The 22,545-nt window shown below is 38.3% G+C and overlaps 1 long non-coding RNA gene across 1 annotated transcript; it reads left to right on the top strand.

The window, feature by feature from the left end:
• Nucleotides 1-8,129: 8,129 nt before the first annotated feature.
• Nucleotides 8,130-21,592, top strand: LOC110453164. Its single transcript, XR_002463262.1, has 3 exons — nt 8,130-8,305; nt 17,612-17,803; nt 21,237-21,592. It is a non-coding gene; the product is annotated as an uncharacterized LOC110453164 (long non-coding RNA).
• The last annotated feature ends 953 nt before the right edge of the window (nt 21,593-22,545 follow it).

Consider the following 22,545-nt stretch of genomic DNA (forward strand, 5'->3'; position numbering starts at 1 on the left):
ACACACAAGTTTATCCCAACTTCCACACAAAATACTCTTCCCCCTTCACACAAGTTTATCCCAACCTTACACGCAAAGTTCTCTTGCCCCTGCACTCAAGTTTATCCCAACCTTACACACAAAGCACTCCAACCCCTACACACAAGTTTATCCCAACTTCCACACAAAATACTCTTTCCCCTACACACAAGTTTATCCCAACATTACACACAAAATAACCCAACCCCTACACACAAGTTTATCCCAACTTCCACACAAAATACTCTTTCCCCTACACACAAGTTTATCCCAACTTCCACACAAAATACTCTTTCCCCTACACACAAGTTTATCCCAACTTCCACACAAAATACTCTTTCCCCTACACACAAGTTTATCCCAACTTCCACACAAAATACTCTTACCCCTACACACAAGTTTATCCCAACTTCCACACAAAATACTCTTACCCCTACACTCAAGGTTATCCCAACCTTATACACAAAATACTCTAAGCCCTACACACAAGTATATCCCAACCTTACACACAAAGTACTTTAACCACTACACACAAGTTTATCCCAACCTTATACACATAATACTATAACCCCTACACTCAAGTATATCCCAACCTTACACACAAAATACGCCAACCCCTACACACAAGTTTATCCCAACTTCCACACATAATACTCTTACCCCTACACACAAGTTTATCCCAACTTCCACACATAATACTCTTACCCCTACACACAAGTTTATCCCAACTTCCACACAAAATACTCTTTCCCCTACACACAAGTTTATCCCAACTTCCACACAAAATACTCTTTCCCCTACACACAAGTTTATCCCAACTTCCACACAAAATACTCTTTCCCCTACACACAAGTTTATCCCAACTTCCACACAAAATACTCTTTCCCCTACACACAAGTTTATCCCAACTTCCACACAAAATACTCTTACACCTACACACAAGTTTATCCCAACCTTACACACAAAGTGCTTAACCCCTCCACACAAGTATATCCCAACCTTACACACAAAGTACTTAACCCCTACACACAAGTATCTCCCAACCTTACACACAAAGTACTCCAACCCCTAAACACAAGTTTATCCCAACCTTACACACAGAATACTCTTACCCCTACACTCAAGTTTATCCCAACCGTACACACAAACTACTCTAACCCCTACACACAAGTGTATCCCAACCTTACACACAAAATACTCTTACCCCTACACTCAAGATTTCACTGACAAGCTTCTTTTACACACAAGCTGCATTTACAGACAAACTATTTCTACACTTGCACACAAACTACCGTTACAAAACTAGATCCCTAATGCTTAGCCCTCCTATTCTTGATAAAAGCATCGGGTACTGATATTATCAACTTGTTGTTGCTTAATGTTTCCCTGACAAGTGTGTATATGACACACGGTTCTGGTGACTCCCTAGGGAGTTCCCCGCTCATCTATACGACCCTGTGTAAGCTAACTAAATCCCCTATCCGTATCCTAGAGTCTGTCACATTAATCCCCAGTGACTTGTTTTAATGTGAAATATCGATTTTATCATTAGTGCTAAAAGAATTAGCCGTCCCGCCAGACACGTTCTGACATAAATGAATTCCAAAACTGTTTAGACGAGTTAGTGACAAAACCATAACACCTGGTAGCTACAACTAATCACAGGTGCGAACAGGTCGTTAGCCTATCGTCTCAGCCAATTAACACTAAATGTGACTTCCCTATTTAAGACCACTTCCGGTCTTCACTTTCTTTTGCTCTGCTATTTTAAGCTTCCGGGTTACATTCTCACCCATTGTCGTTCTTTCGATATTACGAAACATCGATTAAAGCGAAACGATTTTTACATATATGATATTTCCAATTGTTTAAAATCAATACCTGTGTTTTTCTCTAATAAATATTTAACGAATATCAATTTTGTTGGTATGTATTCGTCCACTTTGCCTCCACCATTGATTTGCATTAGTGCGAGGCTGTTTGCAACGTCAATATTCTGTAAAAGTGTCTGCGTACATTGTTTAAATTAAAACCTCACATGATATATAACAATCAACTATTTTCATTCTGGGAGACATTTCAATTAATGGAGCAACGCCATAGTTTCGAGGTCGCTCTATTTTCGTTTTTGAACAAATTTGTGGCCTCGAAGTCGCAATGTTTACCTGTGATGTCAACGTTTCAGCAAAACCTTTCAAAATGACCTTGTTGTTGTCAAAAGACCGGAAACTAATTTCATGTGAACGGTTTGTATAAAATATGGCCACTATAGTCTCTTTCCTCGAAGAGTATTACTTTTTTATCCTTTAAATTGCATTAAAGAGTATATTACAAAATGCCATTATCTCATTATGGTAAATTCTATGCTTCGACTGTATTTGTTCATGAATTTTAAAAAGAAATTCATCAAATTTGCAAATTTTTAAAAGTCCACATTCCTCTTTCTCCCTGTTCCATGATATATTTGAACATTGAAAATCGATATACATAAAGACTTTTTACATAAATTTAATAGAGTAAAAACCATGATACGATAGTACTATATATATAATTTCCTTTGACATCGGTTTAAGAGTTTGAGTAAATAACGGCAAAGCGTTGACGCCCAGAAATGGCTGTTCTATGTGTTGTGTAACGATTTCATAACAGATATTGAACGTTTAGTGGCGCGCTATGTGTACTATTAGACAGTGTCACCGTTCAGTATAGGTGGTTTAAACTTATATATTTCTAATCTCTAACATTTTCTCTGGGCTTAATGAAATATTTCTTGTTTTTTTTCACTTTTTTATATAAGGATTCGTAAAAGAAAATGTTTTCTTTTATATTTTATCTTCTATTGCGATATTTTGAAGCTCATTATACACGCGTTATGTTTAAATTTATTGATCATGAACATTTATCAATTATATCATTTTTACAATTTACATACAGTGTTGATGCTGATGTTTATTTTGTCCTTGTGTAATTAAAATGAGTTTTATTTTGTTTTCTTTGCGAGTTCAAACTGTGATACATTTTGTCATAGTGTGTTCAAGGTGTGTTATGCGTTGTCCTTGTGTTCCCAAGTTGTGTTATATTTTGTCCTTGCGTATTCAAGCTGTGTTATATTTTGTCCTTGCGTATTCAAGCTGTGTTATATTTTGTCACGTATTCAAACTGTGTTATATTTTGTCCTTGCGTATTCAAACTGTGTTATATTTTGTCACGTATTCAAACTGTGTTATATTTTGTCACGTATTCAAACTGTGTTATATTTTATCCTTGCGTATTCAAACTGTGATATATTTTGTCACGTATTCAAGCTGTGTTAAATTTTATCCTTGCGTATTCAAGCTGTGTTATATTTTGTCCTTGCGTGTTAAAGTTGTGCTATATTTTGTCACGTATTCAAACTGTGTTATATTTTGTCCTTGCGTATTCAAACTGTGTTATATTTTGTCACGTATTCAAACTGTGTTATATTTTGTCACGTATTCAAGCTGTGTTATACGTTGTCCTTGTGTATTCAAGCTGTGTTATATGTTGTCCTTGTGTATTCAAGCTGTGTTATATTTTGTCTTTGTGTGTTCAAACTGTGTTATGTTTTGTCCTTGCGTGTTCAAGCTGTGTTATATTTTGTCCTTGTGTATTCAAACTGTGTTATATTTTGTCCTTGTGTGTTCAAGCTGTGTTGTATTTTGTCACGTATCCAAATTGTGTTATATGTTGTCACGTATTCAGTTTGTGTCATATTTTGTCCTTGCGTGTTCAAGCTGTGTTATATTTTGTCCTTGTGTGTTCAAGCTGTGTTATATTTTGTCCTTGCGTATTCAAGCTGTGTTATATTTTGTCACGTATTCAAACTGTGTTATATTTTGTCACGTATTCAAGCTGTGTTATATTTTATCCTTGCGTATTCAAGCTGTGTTATATTTTGTCCTTGCGTGTTCAAGTTGTGCTATATTTTGTCACGTATTCAAACTGTGTTATATTTTGTCATTGCGTATTCAAGCTGTGTTATATTTTGTCACGTATTCAAACTGTGTTATATTTTGTCACGTATTCAAGCTGTGTTATACGTTGTCCTTGTGTATTCAAGCTGTGTTATATGTTGTCCTTGTGTATTCAAGCTGTGTTATATGTTGTCACGTATTCAAACTGTGTTATATTTTGTCCTTGTGTGTTCAAACTGTGTTATATTTTGTCCTTGTGTGTTCAAGCTGTGTTATATGTTGTCCTTGTGTGTTCAAGGTGTGTTTTATTTTGTCCTTGTGTTCAAACTGTGTTATATTTTGTCCTTGTGTGTTCAAGCTGTGTTATATGTTGTCCTTGTGTGTTCAAACTGTGTTATATGTGGTCCTTGTGTGTTCAAGCTGTGTTATATTTTGTCCTTGCGTGTTCAAGCTGTGTTATATTTTGTCCTTGCGTGTTCAAACTGTGTTATATGTTGTCACATGTTCAAGCTGTGTTATATGTTGTCACGTATTCAAGCTGTGTTATATTTTGTCCTTGTGTGTTCAAACTGTGTTATGTTTTGTCCTTGCGTGTTCAAGATGTGTTATATTTTGTCCTTGTGTGTTCAAGCTGTGTTATATTTTGTCACGTATTCAAGCTGTGTTATGTTTTGTCCTTGCGTGTTCAAGCTGTGTTATATTTTGTCACGTATCCAAATTGTGTTATATGTTGTCACGTATTCAAGCTGTGTTATATTTTGTCTTTGTGTGTTCAAACTGTGTTATGTTTTGTCCTTGTGTGTTCAAGCTGTGTTATATTTTGTCCTTGTGTGTTCAAGCTGTGTTATATTTTGTCCTTGTGTGTTCAAGCTGTGTTATATTTTGTCCTTGTGTGTTCAAGCTGTGTTATATTTTGTCCTTGTGTGTTCAAGCTGTGTTATATTTTGTCCTTGTGTGTTCAAGCTGTGTTATATTTTGTCCTTGTGTGTTCAAGCTGTGTTATATTTTGTCCTTGTGTGTTCAAGCTGTGTTATATTTTGTCCTTGTGTGTTCAAGCTGTGTTATATTTTGTCCTTGTGTGTTCAAGCTGTGTTATATTTTGTCCTTGTGTGTTCAAGCTGTGTTATATTTTGTCCTTGTGTGTTCAAGCTGTGTTATATTTTGTCCTTGTGTGTTCAAGCTGTGTTATATTTTGTCCTTGTGTGTTCAAGCTGTGTTATATTTTGTCCTTGTGTGTTCAAGCTGTGTTATATTTTGTCCTTGTGTGTTCAAACTGTGTTATATTTTGTCCTTGTGTGTTCAAGCTGTGTTATATTTTGTCCTTGTGTGTTCAAGCTGTGTTATATTTTGTCCTTGTGTGTTCAAGCTGTGTTATATTTTGTCCTTGTGTGTTCAAGCTGTGTTATATTTTGTCCTTGTGTGTTCAAGCTGTGTTATATTTTGTCCTTGTGTGTTCAAGCTGTGTTATATTTTGTCCTTGTGTGTTCAAGCTGTGTTATATTTTGTCCTTGTGTGTTCAAGCTGTGTTATATTTTGTCCTTGTGTGTTCAAGCTGTGTTATATTTTGTCCTTGTGTGTTCAAGCTGTGTTATATTTTGTCCTTGTGTGTTCAAGCTGTGTTATATTTTGTCCTTGTGTGTTCAAACTGTGTTATATTTTGTCCTTGTGTGTTCAAGCTGTGTTATATTTTGTCCTTGTGTGTTCAAGCTGTGTTATATTTTGTCATTGTGTGTTCAAACTGTGTTATATTTTGCCCTTGTGTGTTCAAGCTGTGTTATATTTTATTCTTGTGTGTTCAAACTGTGTTATGTTTCATTCAAATGTGTTGACATTTTTTCTAAAGCTTGTCCTTGTATGTTGACGCTGTGCTATGTATTGTCCTTGTGTTTTTATGCTTAGGTAAATTTTCCCTACTTTTACCTTATTCTTAATCAACCGTTACAACAATTACATGTTTGAACATTTTTTGATTGACTAGCACAAATTGCATGATATTACGATAAGCCTCAAAATATCCATTTTAATTGCACAATACGTGATATGTTTTCTGAGAGGTTTCACTGCCATAGTACAAATTATTTTCTGACTTCGAAAGAGATCATTTCCAAATTAAATAACATAGATAAAAGATATTATTTGGTAAAGCAAATCTATAAATTTTTAAAGAATTTTAGATAAACCAAAGTGTGAACGGTACAGTTTACTTGTCAAGTAAACATTTCTATCAGAGATGTCCTGTGTTATCATATCATAAACAAAAAGGTAACTAATATAGAGACAAAAGAATTAAACATTTCTTTAGCTGTGGTTGATATGAAGGTCACAAGGTCAAGATTTACATAACTGAAGCTTGGTTCACGCATGCGTAGAGGTATCCAAATGTTGTTTTTTAACCTTAGCTGACAACACTTCACTCAAAACAATTGTATGGCCGATGTGACCTTTTATTTAAATTAGAATTTTGGGGCAGATCGGGTCAAGCGTTTCACAAACACAGAGCTCTAATGTTTTATGGCGTTAAAGCTGAAGTGATTTAAACATTGTTATCGTCCCGAGCTGTCAGATAGGGTACGCCGAGTTTTTCTCCACGGATCGTGGATTTCCGGGAACCTGCAACTCAGGGAAGAAAAAAGAAAATTTCTTACCATGATGTTAGTAACAATAACCCGCTTTTATCAAACCAATTTCTAGAAAAAATGGATATCACACTCTTTCAAAATCTAGATTTAAATGCAAAACCGTTGGGACAAAATAGATTGGTTTCATTGTAAGATTCCTTATCACATAGAAACATGGATTTTCAGAGCTACTAAAAATGTATCAACAAAATATGCAATCATTTGCTGTTTGTATTGTCTTTTACGTGTTTCATATAATCAATAATAATCTTCTTACAATTGATATTCTTCGTATGCAATAATCTGTTTTCTAACATGTATGTTCATTTTATCCCTTATAACATGAAAGTTTATTCTGCCGTTTTTTTTACAATAATAGCGGATCAGTGTGCAACAGTAGAAGAAAATTGCAACGAAGACAGAACGGGATTCGAACCCAGAACTTCCGGACTCTAGACTTTACAACCTGTTGAGCTACTTGGGTGCCGGAAGCCACCCGACCGATACTTTAGCCTCCGAAGATAAAACTATATGCAACCCTTGTACATGTATTACAGTCACAGGAGGGGAACAGCAATAGAACCAGGCCGGGATTTGAAATTAGGACCTCCGAATTATAAAAGGACGCTCTAAACAGCTACCAGATCATGGTAGTCAGCCAACCCATTGTCGTTCAAATGTATATTTTACCTATCTCAATACTGTTTCAACGCCTTTTATATGGACTATTATTTTATCATTATTTTCTTTGATTCTTTCATAGTACTTAAAAATAATTTGTATCTATTCTACAACAATTTTGAAACAGTTTTGTTAACTTATATCAATATCACTCTTGTTGGCCGAGATGGAAGCCTTCAAATGGGACCCAATACCTGTTCACGTCTGATCAGGATGGAACCCTGGCCGGCATGATGAAAGCCGACTGCACTTACCACTACACAAATACTTATATTTTGTTGCGTGCATGCTGTCGTAGATTGTTTTTCTCATGTTTGCACTAATACATTTTGTAAAGTTCTAAGCGGTAACGAAAACTCCTTGTATCAGGTATCTTTTACCGAAAACACAACCTTTTTAAATATCGAATTAGCTGGAGAAATTATCTTCTTGTGGGTTCTGATGTTATTTTTGTGATGATGACCACAAAAAAGGTGTCATGTCATAACAAATGAAAAATGGTGAGATTAAAAGGCGGCGTGTTATACAAGGTCCAAACCAACTCCTCCCTTAATCCGTCATCGGCCCCCTCGGTGGATGAGATGGGCTTCTAGGTAGGAAATAGGAGATCGACAAAATGGACAGAACTTCAATATCAGAACGTCTCGATGTAGGGACCGATTAGGGACACGCAATCAGGGTATCGATCTGTCCGTGGTTTTGTTGTCGGGGAGCGGTCGTTATTTGTGATTGGGTTCTGGTGTAGGGACCAGTCGTTATCAACTCCAAGGTCATTAGCGACGCTACTACGTACAAGGGTGAAAATTGTGGGATCTAATCCTAGCAAATGAAGCGGCGCAGATGTGATGAGAGTAGCACGCGCTTCTAGATTCCTTTTCATGATATTAATTGAATTACGGACACGGCGATCACAATGTGTGGCCGGATCCAAATGGCTTTCAACGAACTTGAGAAATCGTTGATGATCCCACATACTCCAAGAAAGAAAGAGGGTTCATAAAGCCATCCATGGCAAAGGGGTCTACGAAGAAATGAAATAAAGTCTTCCTACAGGTAGGCCGCCCACATGTAATCAGCTTATTGGCCGTCTTGTTAGATTGATGGTACGTGTAATGTTTAAGTATATCTATATAGATCATTGACAAGGTTAACTTCGAGACAAAACATAGATATGTTTTGATTTTAAAGTTGCAAATACTTAGAGAAGTTATGAAAATATTAAGCAAGCGTCACATTTGTCATATTTGCTGAAGACAGAATCCACCTGCGGGCAAAACGCGTGAAGTGGATCTAGCTTTAAACAATCTCAAATTCGAGATTTAATTTTATTGAAGTGTAGACATGCAGTATGCACTGTGTGTGTACGTGGTGAAATATTACGACAATGTCAAAACCAGAAAAACACTTAGATTACAAAAGATTGCCTCTCACTGTAGATAAGTGTGTTACGTTCTTCACAGTTTTCTCTCTCATGTTCGGGTACACTCTAACGACCACCTCGTCTCCGCCATCTTGAGACGTGTTATAAAGCGTAATAGTAGTTTTAATTACTTTGTGATTTCAATCACCCTCGACATCAAACAACGACACCTAAATTGCCTATTTTTATAGGAAGGGAGTTATGATGACCAAATGCACAAGGGAAGCGCTCTATGTAAACTGGAACCACCAAGTCAATGTTGACGGAACGCTTGAAGGGTCATTATACCGGTTCTCAAGTGTTTTCCTACCCTTACAGAAAACCGTACCCCACACTCGGCCAGTATTAATGGTTTTAGGTTGCCGGCTAACAGCAGATTTGGTCCTAACTGGAAGTACTTCTTTTTCTTCCTTAGCCTGTTTTAACAGTGGACGAGTATTAGTACTCCCATGATATAATAATCAGGTATGATATAACACGTACAAGCTTCTGACAAGGTACGTCACCATCTGATCTGACGTACACAGTCTCAACATATTGTGACAACAATAACGAGGAGATATAAGAAAGATGTGTAAAATGTTTTTCATTTTTTGAACAACTTCCTCTTTAGCTATTATATATACAATCTAAAAAGACAAATATCTCAATAATGAGGTTACGTTTTCATTTTTTTCTAAATGGAAAAACGACGCTCCGCTTTTTAGAGACCATTGACACACATTACTCCGAATCCGAATAGTTAATTGGTAATCCTGATTACAGAGGGAAATCCAGTAAGGGATACCCTCGTTCCACAGTGTTAATACACCGGGATAAAATCCTGTAATGCTGTATCTCACTACATGTTGTCGTGTGTGTAAGAGGAGACTAATGTGCGGCTTCAAAAGTGTGAGAGGTTTTAATTTTCTTCGGCGTCTCCTGTTTGTATGGCGTAGGGGAGACCAGTGCCCGTATTCCTGAAACCGTTCTCACGCTCAAGCATGAATTATGTGCTCAATGCTTATTTCTTGTTTCAATGATAAATTAATAAACAAAACGTTATTTTTCAATGATTGGGAAAAACTTGAAGGAACTTAAAGCCAGATACTGTTTTTAATGTTAACATTTGACTTTTCGATTGTTTTACAAAATATAAGTGAGTTTCAAGAAATTTTGTTTGAGCACAGAACCTATGCTTGAGCATGAGAACGGTTTCATGAATACGGGCCCCGGGTTGATCTGCTGTACCCATGGCAACGCTTGGAGTCGCTGTCTTTTCTCCTCCTCCCCTCCTCCTCCTCCTCCTCCTCCTCCCCTGTTCGTTCCTTTTGGTAATGTCCGCCTGGACACCCGTCTTCATTAACATTGCCTGCTGCATGACAAGCCCAACCAAACAAGCTTGATTGCTTATTTGTTTGTTTGTTCGTTCGTTTTTAGTTGTTTGTTTGTGTGACGTCATTGCAACAGGTATCGGTCATAAAGCAACCGATATAGAGATACGTAATAAATAAACACAGTAAACAACATAGTTTACTTAACAAAAAATATTTGTTTTTTATCTTCCTCTTAATTTGCCAAAACGTAATGAAAAAATAGCCCGTAATTTTCTTCACTTTAATAAGATACGTGGATGTTAATTTGTAATTGCATAATTTGGTCCAAAAAAATCTTAAATTAGCCTCGTTAGCATGCACGGATTAAATGTTTGGTGTCATAAAAGTCAAAAATACGTAAAATGTATCTTCTTAAAACCTATACCATGCAATCAGGGAGTAGATCTGACAGTGCATAGTCAACGGAGGGTCTGCTTTTGTGGACTTTGGTGAGTAACTTTTGTTTAAAGGGTAAAAGGAAAAATTAGCAGTCACTAATTCTTAGGAAATGACTTTTGAGCATCAAATCTCGTCAAATTTTCGTGTTTAGTCTCAAAAATCATATCTTTAGGTTGATTTTTTTTCTGTCTTAATTTGAGGGGTAAATTGTATTGATCTCCAAAGATTACAGACTAATTCGACTGGCTGATTTGCTTTTTATTTTTATGTGTTTTGTTACCAACAAAAAATTATGTTTCAATAGAATAAGTTGGAATTTATAGTTCATAATTTCAAATGAAAGATCTAAAATCATTTTAAAAAACACCCTAGTTTACGTTTTAAAGAATATACCATCCTAACCTGAGGTGCAACTGAAGAACGTTCCGCCGTCACAACGATGCCATTCTTGCTGACGTCAATGTTCATCGATTTCGTCTGCTGTTGTGATTACATACATTTTTCTTTAGCTCTTTAACACACAATGGTCTTCTTCAATTCACTTTTATTTCAGTTTTAAGAGACATATATGCTCAGAAATATCAATAAAGTTACTTTAATTCAAATTTTGGCGAATATTTATAGATATGTACTTGAAAACAAGACAAAGAGCTGTGAGTATTCTTAATAGAATATAGGTCCTCTCTAATAATTTATTGGCAGAAAATAACTTTTCACAAAAATTGAAAGACTTACATTATCCTCTTAAAAATTAGGTGTACAGTCTTGCAAACTTGTACTCATTAGAAAACCGTAATATTAGTGACAAATAGTTAGCTATGTACGAGTGCTGGTCTTCAAAGCCTTAGATTAGTTGTCAACAATCTAGTCGAAACGAGCGGGTCATTTGTCATTTGCTTTGAACCTAGTTATGCTAGTACCATGACATCGAAGATGGTTGGTGGGTTTTGATGGTTTAGGTCCTCTGCTCCGGCTATAACAGTGACTTCGACCATGGACATTAGTGTGTAGAAGTTATGAATGTGTGTCTGTGGGGGTACCCCCTGAGAAGTTATGAATGTGTGTCTGTGGGGGTGCCCCCTGCGAAGTGATGAATGTGTGTCTGTGGGGTACCACCTGAGAAGTTATGAATGTGTGTCTGTGGGCGTACCACCTGATAAGTTATTAATGTGTGTCTGTGGGGGTACCCCCTGAGAAGTTCTGAATGTGTGTCTGTGGGGGTACCCCTTGAGAAGTTATGAATGTGTGTCTGTGGGGGCACCCCCTGAGAGGTGATGAATGTGTGTCTGTGGGGTACCCCCTGAGAAGTTATGAATGTGTGTCTGTACTGGTACCCCTTGAGAAGTTATGAATGTGTGTCTGTGGGGGTACCCCCTGATAAGTTATGAATGTGTGTCAGTGGGAGTACCTCCTGATAAGTTATGAATGTGTGTCAGTGGGAGTACCTCCTGAGAAGTTATGAATGTGTGTCTGTGGGGGTACCACCTGATAAGTTATGAATATGTGTCAGTGGGAGTACCTCCTGATAAGTTACGAATGTGTGTCAGTGGGAGTACCTCCTGATAAGTGATGAATGCGTGTCTGTGGGGGTACCCCCTGATAAGTTATGAATCTGTGTCTGTGGGGGTACCCCCTGCTAAGTTATGAATGTGTGTCAGTGGGGGTACCCCCTGATAAGTGATGAATGCGTGTCTGTGGGGGTACCCCCTGAGAAGCGATGAATGTGTGTCTGTGGGGGTTCCCCCTGAGAAGTGATGAATGTGGGTCTGTGGGGGTACCCCCTGAGAAGTGATGAATGTGTGTCTGTGGGGGGTACCCCCTGATAAGTTATGAATGTGTGTCTGTGGGCGTACCCCCTGATAAGTTATGAATGTGTGTCTGTGGGGGGTACCACCTGATAAGTTATGAATATGTGTCTGTGCGGGTACCCCCTGATAAGTAATGAATGTGTGTCTGTGGGGGTACCCCCTGAGAAGTGATGAATGTGTGTCTGTGGGGGTACCCCCTGATAAGTGATGAATGTGTGTATGTGGGGGTACCCCCTCAAAAGTGATTAATGTGTGTATGTGGGGTACCCCCTCAGAAGTGATGAATGTGTGTTTGTGGGGTACCCCCTCAGAATTTAGGTATTTTTTCTGTGTCTTCTGCTTATTGGACATTGAAGAAAGCCACACGCGATCTTAACTTTTCTTTGTTAACTTCCCATTTTCAAAGGAGGCACGGTAGGCTAGTGGTAGGTCGCCGGGCTCGTGACCGAAGGGTGTTGTATCTTTGAGCAAGATACTTTACTCCGCTTGTTCCAGTCTACTCAGCTGTAAATAAGTACGTGGTTGGGCAGTGCTAGAATTGTAGAATGCTAGCTGTGAGCGCCAAAATGAAAGCACCGGCTGTATGCTCCCCAGGGAGTTGAGAACGATATTGGCTGGTTGCAAAAGGCCTTATAACCACGAATAATAATGTGTGATCCCCTTTGAGACGACCTACAAAATAGGTTGTGGTAAAGCGGTATATAAGAACCTCGAACTATTATTATTTATTATTATTGTATTTATTTCCGAAAGGCCATGACTTTTGCGAGGACGTTAAACCCTATGCAAACAAATCGAAGAATGTTATAAATAAACATGATGATAAAGTCATTTACGATAAAAAAAAAATAAAAAAAATGATGTACTGTGTAGTAACGTAATTATAACAGTGATGTCGTTTGTCAAAAAGTTGATTTCTGTAGCCAAAAACATGTTCTGATGATTCCGTATTCTGCTTGTGATGGGTTACAGCCACGAACGGTGTTGTAGACAGGTTGGAGTTCGAGAGACCAACAAGTTAATACAGAGTGGGGTACATGTTTGACCAAGCTTGACCGCATGACGTCAAACGTTCCGAACCTCAGTGCATAGTTGACTAGGGACGTTCTCTGAGCGCTCTTGTCTACACAGAAACAGTTAGCACTTGGGCAACACAAAGTTTGTTCTGGGGATCACTGAAGATCTATATAGGTAAACCCGCTTGAACATATAGACAAGACAATCTTCTGTTATAATGGTGTCATCGTGTTACGCCTGGCGCAGTGTATGGAGCTACATTCATGCCAATCGCGTCCTGGATTTTTGTTGGGTTAAAAGTTTAGATGGCAACTGAAGTGAAAGAAATGCGATGATTTGGTTTGGTTTTGTTTTTTAACGTCCTTTTAACAGCTAGGATCATTTAAGGACGTGCTTCCATGCGTGTTATGCTCGAGTGGTTATGTGTCTGTGTGCTGAAGGCAGGGTATGTTGATGTTTTTGCCTCCTTGTGATAGCGCGGATCTTGTGTTGTCTTTAGAGTGCTACCTCACTGAAGTACCATGCTGAAGGCACCCAGCACAGTATTCCACCCGCTCACTTTATACTGACTGACACTTAATGCTGAACGCTAAGCAGGGAACAACAACTTCTATCTTTAAAGGATTTGGTATGCCCCGGCCTGGGGACAGAACCCATTGCCTATCCCACTTTGGTATGCCCCGGCCTGGGGACAGAACCCATTGCTTACCCCACTTTGGTATGTCCCGGCCTGGGGACAGAACCCATTGCCTACCCCACTTTGGTATGTCTCGGCCTTGGGACAGAACCTATTGCCTACCCCACTTTGGTATATCCCGGCCTGGGGACAGAACCCATTGCCTTCCCCGCTTTGGTATATCTCGGCCTGGGAACAGAATCCATTGCCTACCCCACTTTGGTATATCCCGGCCTGGGGACAGAACCCATTGCCTACCCCTCTTTGGTATGTCCCGGCCTGGGGACAGAACTCATTGCCTACCCCACTTTGGTATGTCCCGGCCTGGGGCCAGAACCCATTGCCTACCCCACTTTGGTATGTCTCGGCCTTGGGACAGAACCTATTGCCTAACCCACTTTGGTATATCCCGGCCTGGGGACAGAACCCATTGCCTTCCCCGCTTTGGTATATCCCGGCCTGGGGACAGAATCCATTGCCTACCCCACTTTGGTATACCCCGGCCTGGGGACAGAACCCATTGCCTACCCCACTTTGGTATGTCTCGGCCTTGGGACAGAACCTATTGCCTAACCCACTTTGGTATATCCCGGCCTGGGGACAGAACCCATTGCCTTCCCCGCTTTGGTATATCTCGGCCTGGGAACAGAACCCATTGCCTACCCCACTTTGGTATGTCTCGGCCTTGGGACAGAACCTATTGCCTACCCCACTTTGGTATATCCCGGCCTGGGGACAGAACCCATTGCCTTCCCCGCTTTGGTATATCTCGGCCTGGGGACAGAACCCATTGCCTACCCCACATTGGTATGTCCCGGCCTGGGGACAGAACCCATTGCCTGCCCCGCTTTGGTATGTCCCGGCCTGGGGACAGAACCCATTGCCTACCCCTCTTTGGTATGTCCCGGCCTGGGGAGAGAACCCACTGCCTACCCCACTTTGGTATGTCCCGGCCTGGGGAGAGAACCCATTGCCTACCCCACTTTGGTATGTCCCGGTCTGGGGACAGAACCCATTGCCTACCCCACTTTGGCATGTCCCGGCCTGGGGACAGAACCCATTGCCTACTCCACTTTGGTATGTCCCGGCCTGGGGACAGAACCCGTTGCCTATCCCACTTTGGTATGTCCCGGCCTGGGGACAGAACCCATTGCCTACCCCACTTTGGCGAACGCTCAACACTAAGGCCAAAAGTGGGGTATCAAAATGCGATGGAAAAGAAACGATAGCAAAGAAGCAAATAATCGTAACAGAGGAATTGCAATAACAAAAGTAGCGATGATCAGTTATTAAATATGCCATGATGAACATATAGATCGGATGACAGAGATATGTAGATACACTTGGATTATAGTAAAAAGAAAAGCGAAAAAAAAAATTATTCAAAGGTAGGAAATTTTGCAATTTCGGGAAATATAACGTTTTCGCCATCGCCAATAAATATCCTTTTTTTGTTTTTGTCTTTACATAATCGCAACAGTCAAGGTTACGATGGGTTTTCAATGGATTCCATACAAGGTTTACCCGAAGAGTCAACTCGCCCCCTATCTAAATAAAGGCCGCACAAAGTGTCTTAACAAACCTTTTCACCGCGAAATTGGATTATAAATAAGGCGGAACACAAAAACTTGGAAAGGGGACGAACCGTGGCAGTATTGATAAAGAAGTGTTAGCTTAATACCTAACAAACTTAATAGGAATATACGTTTTACCGCGGATTTTGGTTTATTTCAATACCAAATGAAAACTGTTTGTAGACTCGTATATCATAGAGAATTATAAAACATATTGAACATCCCGATTAAAAGGTTAAGAAAATCAGCAGATATAATTTCCAAATAAACATACTGTAAGTTGACTAGTCTGAGAATTTCGAGATTTAGTTTTGGCAGGTGGGCAGAAAAGATGTAAATATCCAAAGCATGAGCAGCTTAATGCCATTTGAATTAAAACGTCACCACCTAACTATTGACATAATACAGGCTATGTTAATAAGGTTTGAAAATGTTGTCTACATAAAATATTACTATATTTATTAATAACAGGAATGTTTGATATTAACTATTTCATTTGTAAATAATTGATAAATAGCATGTGCCATTGTGAAGATGACCAGACTTCGGACACCAAGATCCCGGACTTAATCTTCTACGCGGATGTGTTTGATCGTTAGGAAAGTGGTAATCTGTCTCTGACACCACGCACCCCGCCATACACTGTATAAATATGTACACCATAAGACGCGCAAAGATAGGTCTGTAAACAAACCTAGCGTGCGTCTATACTGAAATCATCCTATGATTCCACTATTTCAGGTTTTCTGTTTTCTTTTATATCGTGAAAGTTCATATCTCTCGACATTTCTCAACTTGTTCAATATCTTATCCAAGGACGTCATGTCAAGGTAACCCAGTGACGGGAGCCGAGGCCGCCGAATTCTTTCAATGTTTTTAGAACGCCCGTACGTAAATTGTACATTCCAACATCATTTGACCCGATTTGACCTAGGTAAGATTGACCTCTGCAACTGCGTTCATGACGTTGCTGGCTGCAAGTTCAATCTTTGTAAATAAGAAACCGACTGTTTTATATGCGGGTAACATGCTTTACATTCAGGGACAATATGTAACTGTTCAGTTTCGCTGAATCGATTATAATAATATAATTATAATTATAATCGATTATAATAATATAATTATAATTATAATCGATTATCATACACGATTCAGCTTCGCTAAACCGGACATTGATAAATAAACATATCCGGTTGTATTACACGGCGAAGATTCACTAATCCGGACACCACCTATAGTATATTTACATATTTTAGTATATTGAACTGTGATGTTTCGATAATCCGGACACCACATATGATAAATGTGTATGTCTCATTCCATTACATAGTAAAGCTTCTCTAATCCGAACCCCGCTTATAATTCTTACATTTATTTCAACCCTTTACTAGATGAAGATTCGCTTGTCCGGACAGTAAAAACCGAAACTATTGTATTCCGGAAGTTTAAATACTTATTTTGTAAATGTCATCCCATGTGTCTTAAATTTTGATATTGTTTTGTAAATAGAAATCCGGATTAACAGATTCCATCATACCTACAGTAATTCTGAAATTCTAGTCCATGGGCGAGTCCATCATTTTATTAAAGCCATGCTTCAGCGCTGATTGGTTGATAAATTGACCAATAACTACATTTAGCGCCATCGCGCCGATTCTGTCCACGACTTCCACAGCGGCGTTGTTAAAAATAAACCGATTCAAAAGATAATTCTGTTAGAAACAATACATTAAATATATGCATCTCGATCTGTACCGTGGGTGTCCTTCTGACTTTAGTTGTAACATGTCACATTAGATCTAAAAATAACGGTTTCTGTTAATAAATAGCGGGATAGGTATCTACCCCACACTTGCTGACGCCGATTTAAAACAAGGAGTGGTAACCCAAGGATACTTAAAACTTCATTTCTTAAAAAAATGTCTACATTTGCCAAAATGTCTTTCCTTCTTCTCGAAATTGGTGTATGCCTAACCGATATGAAGCAATTTGCAAGGTAATAAATAAATAAATAAACAAAGACGAGGAAATGCTTACGCTTATATCACATATCTTTTACACACTTTCCATTAAGAAAAGAAAAGTTGAAATGATGTCTCCTTATTTTCAGTTTCGGCAAAGAAGTTCACTCTGTCCTCCCCAGATGGCGGTGCTGCTGTCGACGACGAGTGGCGGGAACTGGAATAGGTGGTGCTGGTACGGAGGCTGAGCGTCTGTCTGGGGTCTCAGTAGATGGGTGTGAATGTGCTGCAATTGTTGTCACTGACTAAAGCATATATCACTTCGACAAATTCGTGCCCAGGTCTGTTTTATAGATATCGTGACTATATAAACGATGATAATCTCGCTTCATAATTCTGTATTTCTGATAATTTTTTTGTATCAAAAAGAATGTGCACAAAATATGAATGAACTCATCTAATTTTTTAACATTTCATTTTTATATTATTTGTCCATGATAATTGAATATCGATCGGAAGAGAATGCAAAGTGTCTGTAGAAGTGGTTACAGTTGGATTTTCTTTTTTTATAAAAGATTTTATCAAACTAACAATGCTTTTAAAAAAAGTGTGGTTTATGAAACAGCTTGCACGTCCCAGTCTGTGCTTTCCTGCACAGGTAGGTACAGGTAGGTTATTGAATACCTGTATCTGCAGGTGTGCCAAGCTATCAATTACCAGAGATTAACAGGGAATCCGTTAAAAATAGTAATGACGGTATGATACGGATTATGGAACACAAACCAACAATGGTTGAGCATATACCATCCTGGGTTTCTCACTTTACCTCAATCCCACTAACCCCAGTCCCAGCCCACATCCTAACCGCCCCCCTCCCCATTCACCACATTTCTATAATTAAAGGCGGAAATGTGATAGTGATAAACTTTACATGTATTGTTTAAACTGACCAACCAACTAAATAAAAATCTCAATCGTTCCGTTAGGGATTTACAGAATCATTGCCAAACATATCCCTCCCCAACCCCCTCCGTCATTCTCCGCCATTAATTTGATTTAGAATAAAACACGATATTTTTACGACACGTATCCTTCAAACCAATTAACAAACAAACGAAATCTAAATGCGTCCAACTAGCCTCGTCCCCAAATTGTATATGATGAGCCAAGTGCTGCCTTTCGCAGGAAACGAAGACTATAATCATGAATGCGGTAAATAAAATTAACACTTAACTATCAGAAAAGTCTCAACTATAAATATTTAATTAATTAAAATAACCTTACTGACATGAAAATAGTAGGAATATAATATTTGTCGATATGTTATTGTCCTGCCATTACAGAATAAGTTCGCATCAAAATTTCCAGGTGCACGGAAACTTTACAATCCTCGTGAAAGAGAGAGTTCAATGAGAGAAATGGACTAATTGAAAGAAAAACGAGTAAACGGTTGGTATACAAGTATTGTCAGCAAAGTTTGCAAATTCGTATCTAGTAGCAAAAATATATTCCCGATAGTGTACAAAAGAAAACTGTTGGTGACATTCAACCATTTCTATAAACATATTCAAGAATTACTTCCCTTTTTGGATGACTTCCGGTCGGATTGCTTTCGTGACATGCACAAACTTCAAAGACTAGCGGAACACTTGGGTGGGCCAATAAATAAAATCTGACATGTAGGACCCTCTGCAGTCTCAAACAGCTGTACCAAATGGAAAGGATTGGTATCATCAATTATGGTCTTTGTGTTAATTAGAATATATAGAAGATGAATTCCATTTTATTTTATTTATAATTATGACACTATTTTTTACGAAGGTCTTAAGAAATCATTTTTTCTAAATGACCATATACCAAATTCAATAAGGTTAAAATTGTCAGAAAAATAGGCTTCACATTATAAAAACCAATTGTTACATTTAAAATTTGGAGTATGTTCTCCAACATTGTGTGTGCATCCTTTCAGCCTTCACTTTTAGCTCGTCGGGTTTATAAGACATGCTATATACTAAGTTAGTATTCATTTAATTACAAATGACTGTGTTGTGTATTATTTAAATACTGTAGCTGATGAGCTACGACTTTGACAAGTTGAACTAGTTTTCATTCTTTGACAGATTTATTTATTTATGTATCGTTAGCGTTTGATTTTAAACGTTATTTTTTTTAAATAGGTTTACAAGCGATTTTTTTTAAACACAACATATATTCCTATATAACTTTGTAATATTTGTATAAATAATTTGGATTTAAGTGTGAAACTTAAACATATAAGTGTAACATAAAATTTTACACAAATTAACATGAAGCGCACACCCGGTCAGATGCCCCCCGGGGTAGCCGCTAATCACAGGGATATCAGATACCCTCGGGGTAAATGACGAGAATCTTTATCGTACGAATAGACTGCAATATCTGATTCATAACAGTCTTTAATGTTGTTTAATTCTCAGAGTTGGGTCGATAGAAACACGAGATAGCGGGTATAATAACGAGATTTAAGCAGTTATAATGAATTGCTCTTCTTCTATGTTTGTGTAATGAATCGTCATCCCGGGATTCTTAAATCTCATAACCCCGTGTGGCTATAATACATGACACCTTTTAAAGGTATACCTTGTTCCGGTAGCGGTTTAGTTTCAATCAGGTGTGCGCAATAGATGTTAGAAACTTAAGGAAGAATCTAAGAATCACCGCCTTTGTTAGGATAGTGTTTCTTCGTTTTTGATGACAATGGCTACTACTCATAATATATCATGTTTCCGTTCTATGTCATTTAGAGCAGATAAGACATGACGCACGTGCAAGCAAGCTCGTGCCTAACAGCTGGCGAGAATTGAGTGTAGAAATGTGAATTCTGCATGTTTTAACAAGAAATTTGGATGCGCAATCTGACTTGTTGATGGCCTTTGAAATATGAAGATTTATATAAAGAATTGCTGTATATGTTTCCAATAATAATAAAACGTTTTATTTGTATATTTAATATCCACATAAAACGCTTCATAAAATACAGTAATTGTACTGTCTAAAAGCAATTCAATATAAATAAGTATATATTGGTAATAACTTAAATTCGTTAAATTCCCGCCAAGGGCCCATACACAATTATCCAACTTGTTCGCTTTTGATTAATTTTAGAACTTTGTTTATGCGGGCCATTGTAATTAGGCTTGTATAAAGAAGTAAAAACAGAGGAATACAGAACCTGTTGGTACAGTGTTGACTTTCACACGTTCCTGTTTGATGATGTTTGTATATTACAATGCTGAACACAGAAGTACAATGTATAACGAACCAATGACATTGATCGGGCGCTTCCCAAATAAAGTACCTTTCAGGCGAGTACTGGCTTGCACCGAATATTGTCGACTGGGTTTCAAAAAGCCATGAGTCGTATGTGTAACCGGTATAGAAGTTTGATTTGTTTGTGTTTTACGTCCTATTAACAACTATGGTCATTTAATGACGTGTCAGGTTAAGTGGTGGAGGAGAGCCGGAGTACCCGTCTGCGTCCAGTACCTGGCGACTGCCCCGATATAGAAGTGAAAATCTTTCTGTACTTTGGTATATTTATAAAAGCATGGGCATTCATTTCTATATTGCTCAATTGTGTCTTTACTGAGCCGTAATGTTGAGGTGAAAAGCTTTATAAGTGTCTGTAAATATTGCATAATCAATCACTCAACTTCTGGTTTTGTTATCCTAGCCTGTGAGGGTCACTCAAACAAGCTGACATATTTAAACAAAACAACTAAATGTACTTTACAGGTGAATGAAAGCAACAACCGGAAGTATCGTGACGATCTACTTCCGGTTCCTGTCGACGGGACCTTCGGGAAGTCGAAAATGATTGTTTACGTCGGATGCAGCGTAACGATGTAACACATTGTACAGATTCCAGTCAAAACCCACAATACGGTAACTAAAAATGGCGTCCTTCGCCTACCGTACCCCGCACTCGCAGCAGGAGATTGACATATTGGCTTGAATTGAATCAGTGAAAGGATTTTGTTCTATTTTTCGACAATACAAACAGGACAGTCAATGTCTGCGAAGGTCACAGCATATATGCGAAGTTTTGTCATTTATAACAAATGTTTTGTCATTTTTTTCCACGAGTCCAATAAAATTTGAAAATGCTTGTATATATAGATTATAATGGTCGCTAATATCATTAAACTAATACACAGAATTATAAACTAGCTTTTCCTCCACCAGGATTGCTTAAAGCATTGTATCGGTCACGCGAGACTTGATGTGATATCACCTTATTATGATTTCGGTCATTACAATGATATCACCTAGATGAAATAAAAGGTAAAATGTTGGATCCCCATTGGCCTGAGTCAGAGCTAAAATCGTTTCCTGTTTCTGCTGCAATTTACAGACCTACCCTTAAAATCATTGATGCATGCATCCACAAAATTCTTATACCGGCTATTCATAAAGTACATCCGGGTCACCAACGTTCCTTTGTATCAAGGTGGTTAAATCAGGTACAGCTATGACGTCATAACAACAACGACGGTGTGACGTCACGATTTTAATGGATATGGAAACCATATGTTACATGGTGGTGCCGCGGTGACCGAGTGCAGGTAAAGGCGTCTGACCGACCGTCCAAGATCACTAGCCCTCCACCACTGGGTCTAGGGATTGAGGCCTACGTGGGGCAGTCGTCAGCTACTGACCCACAGGTCGGTTGTTTTCTCCGGGTACTCTGTCTTTCCTCCCCCACCAAAATCTGGCAGGTCCTTAAATTACCATAACTGTTAATAGGATGTAAAACACGATCAAACAAACATCCAGTAGAAATAAGAAACAATATTTATTATGATTATGTATAACAATAACAAAACAGGCCTGATATTTCAATGACTTAGTACATTGTTTTGTGATCGTTTTGAATCCAAATTTTCGGATTTAAAAAACAATGTGAGAATAACAAAATTATATAAAATATTTTTTTACAAATACGTATTATTAAAGAATGAAATTATTTAAAACTTGTCCTTTTCTGTCATAATTTCAACCTGAAATCTGGAAAATAATTAAAGAGCTCACGTGATTATTTACA

Source organism: Mizuhopecten yessoensis, unplaced genomic scaffold (genome assembly GCF_002113885.1).
Source record: "Mizuhopecten yessoensis strain PY_sf001 unplaced genomic scaffold, ASM211388v2 scaffold827, whole genome shotgun sequence".
In the NCBI taxonomy this organism is placed as follows: domain Eukaryota; kingdom Metazoa; phylum Mollusca; class Bivalvia; order Pectinida; family Pectinidae; genus Mizuhopecten; species Mizuhopecten yessoensis.